Source organism: Penaeus chinensis, chromosome 7 (assembly GCF_019202785.1).
Source record: "Penaeus chinensis breed Huanghai No. 1 chromosome 7, ASM1920278v2, whole genome shotgun sequence".
Lineage (NCBI taxonomy): Eukaryota > Metazoa > Arthropoda > Malacostraca > Decapoda > Penaeidae > Penaeus > Penaeus chinensis.
The window spans coordinates 22227361-22233916 of NC_061825.1; positions in this window are offsets into that span (position 1 = coordinate 22227361).

Here is a 6556-nt window from a genome sequence, read left to right on the forward strand (position 1 = left end):
ATCTTGACCCGCGAGCTAGCCTCTCTAGGCCAACAGCTAAGCCAGGGAGGCCCCTGAGTTCTGAGACGGCCTCCCCGATTGAGAGGGGAGAGCAGGCTGAACCAGCCGCATCAGCTGCTGCCTCCACAAACAAGCCCGAAAGCCGAAAGGGCGGGCCGAAGCGTCCGAGGCCGGAGACCGACTCTGATGAAGGGTCGGGACCCCCTAAACGCTTCGCCCAGTTCAAAGTGCCAGCTAAACCCGAAGGCTTCGACAATGCCTACCAATTGGTCAGGGCATGGGAGTTGCAACGGAAAATCCGGTTGTCGATCCGGGTCGCCCGAGATCAGGGCATGATCATAATGCCCAAAGATCAAGCTACCTTGAATTTCCTCCGGGAAACGAAGGAGCTAGCCGATGGGAGGAAAGTGAGTCTTTCCCCACTAAGTCCCGAGGAAAAGAGAACCAAGATGGTGCTACTTGGCTTCTCAGTCTCGTACGATGTGGAGCTGATCGCTTCATATCCACAGGTCGTGCAGGCTTCCTGAATGTCGAAGAGGAAGACCCCAACCAGGCAAGTCCTGGTGACCATGAAAGGTGCCCCAACCACTACCCTTGATCTGGGTAACTGGGGCACCTACAACCTTCGAACATATGTGCCAGAACCACTTCGGTGTTTCAAGTGCCAGAAATACGGTCACCACCAGGCTAACTGTACAGCCAAGCCTAAATGTGGTGTCTGTAGCAAGGCACACAACACAGAGGTATGCCTCAAGGCATACAAAGAGGAAAAGAGAGACACAACAGCCAAATGTCCCATCTGTGCCAAGAAGCATCATGCCTGGAGCCTGACTTGCTCTGTCAGGAAAGAGGCGGCCCTCAGGCGACAAGAGGTTGCTCAAAAGCAGACTTTGTTCCTGCCCCACCGGGCACCCATGTCTGGGGAAGAAACAAAAGCGAAAAGGCCTCCCGACCTCCTAAGAGGAAGGAAGCCGCCCCCCAGCCGACACCGGATGTCTCCAACAAAAAGGTTCTAAGAGCACCACAAAAACCTCCCCAACAGATGATCATCTCCTCTTTGACGAGGACGATATGACTCTCCTGTTATCTGCTGTTGTCTCAGCAGTAGCAACAGCCCTGGGGAGGTCGAGTGAGCAGGCCGAGAAGGCAGTTTCGGTCGCCATGACGGCAATGACCCAGACTGTCGCAGCCCTGAAGGGAAGAAAGCTGGTTAGAGCATAACCAGCCTCGCCCTCACCCCAGGACGAGACTCCCCTCCCCAATCCAAACCAAGCCATGCCTTCACAGGCAGAGCCAAAACAGGCTGAATCTGTGCAGGCAGATCACGCTGACCTTGCCCAGGCAAGTCCAGCAAGGCCAGCCAAGAAAAAGCCTGAGAGAAAAGCCGAACCAACCAAAGTCAGAGCTACCAAAGGCTCTCCACCTCCCAGTGGACCCAAGGATAGCCTGACAACAGACGAGGAGCCCTCAACCAGCGAGGACCTCGCAATGGAATTATCAGACTCCAACGATGTCTCTGATGTAACTATCACTGAGTAACATCATGACACACCATCTAAGCATCCTGCAGTGGAACATCAATAGCTTCTCTGCAAAGAATGCTTTTCTCCAACCAGTAGTGCGATCAAGGAACATTGACATTGTCATGCTCCAGGAGACATTAACAGTGGACACTGTTCGCTTCTCAGGGTACCATGCCTTCACACTGCCACGAACACCTGGCAAGAGAGGCTTGATCACCCTTGTGAGAGCAACAATCCCCTGCTCCGCAATAGCCGATGCATCGCACTGTGGAGACGATGTTGAATCCCTTTCCGTCGAGGTTCACATGGCCGGAGGGGCCCCTCAAACTGTACAATGTGTACAGCCGGCCATGCTGTAGAAGCTTAGACATCAGCCAGGTCTTCTGCTGCACACGACCGAGTGATCATAGGGGGAGACTTCAATGCACACCACCCCATCCTGGCTCCCTGCCGGGCACCGGATGCGGCCGGCTATCACATAACCGACGTGCTAGAGACATTCCCTGAGATCGCTCTCCTCAACACCCAAGAGCCAACGCATGTCAGAGGAGGGGTCCTAGACCTCACCCTGGCCACTGCGACTCTGGTGGGGAGGATTGGCTGGTGTGTCGATGAGACCGTCACAAGTGACCATTACGGCACTATAACTACCCTCATGGATGCTGGCCCAGCCGAAATCCTAAGACCGAATCCAAGATGGAAAACAGACAAGGCCAACTGGCAGGCGTTTCAAAACGCCTTGGCCCTCTGTCTGAGATGCAACGATCCGCCACAAAACGAAAATGTGGAAGTGCTCGAAGCTAGCCTGCTAAACGCCATTAATGAAGCAGCCTCACAGACCATACCCAAAACTCGGCCTGGGTCCAGAAGTCACAAAGACGTCTGGTACTTCAATGACGAGATCAGGGAGGTCAACCACAGGGTGAACATGTGCCGAAAACTATTCCGAAGGCAAAGAACACCTGACAACTTATCCCTCCTACGGGAGGCTGTCACGGATGCCAAGGAAACTGCCAACAGAGTCAGGCAGGAAAAGTGGCTGGAATGGTGTGAGTCCTTCGACCACCAAACCACCCTTTCAGAGCTTTGGCAACGGGTCAAGCGAGCTACCAGCCGCTCAGCCCCGAGGTGCACCCATCACGACCCCCAAGCAGAGGCTAACAGACTGGAGCACGAGTGCTCTGCGAGAACGAGCAGCAACAGTCTGCCAGCCGTGCTGAGGGCAAGAGAAGAGCGTCTACAGCTAGACAGACACGCTCAGATCAGAGAAGGGGCAGCCGAACCCGATAACTCTGACGTTATCTTTTCTCTGAGGGAACTAAGGAAAGCCTATAAAACCAGTTCCAACACAGCCCCGGGCTCTGATGGGATCTCGTACCCCATTATCTCCCACCTAGGACTAGCTGGTGAGCGTGCACTCTTGCAACTCATCAACAAGTCCTGGGAAACTTCCCCAGAGTTGTAAGAGGGCTACCATAGTTCCCGTCCCAAAACCAAAGGAGCCGGGGAAGTACCGCCCCATCTCTCTGCTCAGCTGCCTGGCCAAGACGGCTGAGAGGATGGTACTAAACCGGCTTCAATGGAAAACGGGACCCCCGCACGAACACCTCCACGGGTTCACAAGGGGCATGGGCACAGCACACTGCATAGCCACGCTCTTAAGCACAATCAGCAAGGGCCCAGCTGTTGTGGTATTCCTTGACCTGGAGAAGGCTTTTGAACTGGTAAGTCCGCTTGCCATTCAGGAAAGCCTCATCCAGAAGGGAATCAGAGGAAAGCTCTTGGCTTGGATAGGTGACTACTTCACCTATCGCAGCACATGCCGCTCGAAAATGGAACGCCACAGGGTGGGGTTCTCAGTCCAGCCCTATTCGACACTTTAATGCCCTGCATCCTCAGCATAAACCTCCCAGTGGGGTGCCAGATCATCTCGTATGCAGACGATCTCGCTATCACCTCCACTGGACCACGCAGCCAGAATAAAGCCCAGCGTTGTCTGGACCTCGTGTCAGAGGAGTGTTGTAGGACAGGACTAAAGATCTCTGCAGCCAAATCCAAAGCCATGGCTCTGAGACAGAGAGTTCGAGGCACTAGACTGAAAATCCAGGGAGTGGAATTAGAATGGGTCTAGGACTACCTATACCTTGGGGTAAGGATAGACTGGACCCTCTCCTTTCATAAGGAGGTCTAGTACCTGGTTGACCGAACCAAAGCAAGACTGTCCGTCATGAGAGCAATGACTGGGAGACGCATAGGGGCCAGACACAAAGTACTAAGATCATTCTATGTACATGCTGTCCGGCCCATTGTGGACTATGCCTCAGTCGCTCTAATTGCTGCAAAGAAAAAGCACACAGACAAATTAGAAACAGTCCAAAATGAAGCTGCCAGGATCATTCTGGGTGCCCCGAGGTGGACGAAGGTCCTCAACCTCCTGATGGAGGCAAACCTTCTCCCCCTGGACTCACGAATCGATCTAACGGCAACACAATTCCTGTCAAAGGTCATCCAGGCTCCCAGGAACACAAGCCTAAGACAAAAATTAGTCAGATGCCTCGAACAAGACAACGAGCTCGTTGCAAACAAATCCTGGCTGTCTCATACAGCCAGGGTGTTGTTACGCCATCCGCTCAAAGAACAGCTTCTTGCTAAGGGCATGGACTCCCCCCACCCCGACTTTGCCGAAGCCCCGCCGTGGGCACTGAGCCTGATAGAGTTCAACATAATGAGCCTGTCAATGAAAAAGAGCCTATACCCCATGCCTAGCCTAAAGGCAGAAGCCCACAGGGTCATTGCAGCCATCACTCCTCCGGGTAGTAGAACATACTACACGGATGGATCGGTCGATCCCTTGAGCCACACTACAGGCGCCGGCTTTGCAGCAAGGGATGCCACGCGATCCATGAGGGTAACAGACAACGCCTCCTCGCTACAGGCAGAGGCAGTTGCAATCATGGGAGCCCTAGGCCACGCGTCCCTAAGGGAAGGACACGTGGTCATACACACACACTCCAGGGCAGCCATTGACTGTCTTCAGCACAGCTAGCCCACAGGCAACATCTACCTACTGACCACGATTCTCACAATGGCACAGAGAATTCTTGCTCAGGGTAGAAGAATTATCATCAACTGGATCCCAAGCTACATCGGCGTCAGAGGGAACGAGCTTGCTGACAGACTAGCCGTCGCTGGTAGGGGTATGAAGTAAGCAACAGAGGTACCGAAGTCATTCTTCACAGAAGGCGCCTAGGTTACCACTGTGCATGGCAGATTATCCCAACAATCGAACGCGATGAAAGGTGCTGCAAACCCTGTGTCGAGCCGAACGCCATACTAGTCCACTACCTAGAAAATTGTGACCATACACAATTCCTGAGACAGGGACCGCCCACAACAGCCGACGTGCTGGTAAAGAGGCTATGCGAAATGCTTACACCATGACGGCAGGAGCGCCTGCTGGCAATCCCGCCGCCACGGTAAGCACCGAGTGTCAGACAACTCAATGAGACAGCCGTAAAAAGCTGACATAGGCCTGGCCATATTTAGAAGGTCCGGGTGAAGCTGGAACTTCGCAAACCATAAAGAAGAAGAAAAATTCAGTAGTTGTCCCGTGACTTTGACGTGTGTGCTTCCTTCCGCCATGTGACCTCGCCTGCTCCGCTGGATCCTTCTCCTGTTTGTTTGTAAATATCCTGTTTGTGTAGTGTAAATAGTGCCCTTTAGCATTAAAACCTTGTGTATGTTTCCTCTGGTGTGTTTCCGTTGACCTGACCGCTCTGATTCCTTAAAACGAACCCTGACAAAGTGTGTGTGTGTGCATACATATATATATATGTAATACACACACACACACACACACACACACACACACACACACACACACACACACACACACATATATATAAACGATGAGCGTATTATGCTATTGAGACTGAAACTTTCACTTCATTGCTGTATACACTCCTACGGATGTATATAAACTTGAGGTGAAAGAGATGTTTTACGCCAAACTTGCATCTGTGGTAGACAGTTGTCCTCAGCGAGATATTCGTATTGTTCTGGGTAACTTTAATGCAGTATCCGGCTGCGATCGAGCTGGCTATGAGATGTCTGTCGGTCCTCATGGCTCAGGAGCAGATGCTGGCAGTGAGAATAGCTTCCTTTTCCGTGACTTTGCTAGGTCCCAGAATTTGAGGATTTCTGGCTCCTGGTATTGGCGTTCTGACCCGCAACGTTGGACTTGGTACAGCGATACGGGTAGTCTGGCCAAGGAGATCGACTACATTCTCGTTAGCACTCGGTGGAGGATCCTCCAGTACTGCAGGATGTATCGAAGTTCCGAGTTATGTGGAACTGATCATAGATTAGTTGTGGCTACTCTCCGGGTCCACTTTAGAACCCCCCGTCGCCCAAAGGGTGTTTCATTTGGACAGATTGAGGGAGGACGAGTGTGCCCGGGGGTTTGCCGAGGCTATCTCTGGTCGTCTCATAGAACTCGAGGGCCTGGCAGACCCTGTTCTTATGTGGGATACCTTCAAGCGTGAAACGCTTGATGCAGCTCAGGAATCCATTGAGAAAGCTGAACTTCAAGCCCTCCTCACTGAACAGTCCGCTCAGCAAGTGGCCATATAATCTCAGATCCTGATGGGGTGTTGGGCTGAGTATTTTGAGCGGTTGTATCAGGTTGATCCACCAACAGTTAACATGGATGCGGGTAATGTTGAGATTCCTCTGCCAGACCCACCCATCAGTGAGGATCCACCCTCTCTGACTGAAGTCAGGGGGGCGATCTCCAAGGTGAAGAGGGGTAAAGCAGCAGGTATTTGTGGCATCCCAGCTGATTTTTAAAGGCTGCTGGAGAACCTATGGCAAGGGGCTTGTATGCAGTCCTGTCTGCCATCTGGCAGACTGATACCATTCCCCCTGACCTGCTGAGGGGTGTGTTCAGCCCTCTCTGGAAGGGGAAAAGGGATCGTTGGGACTGCAGCAATCACCGAGTCATTACACTACTCAGTGTAACAGGCAAAGTACTC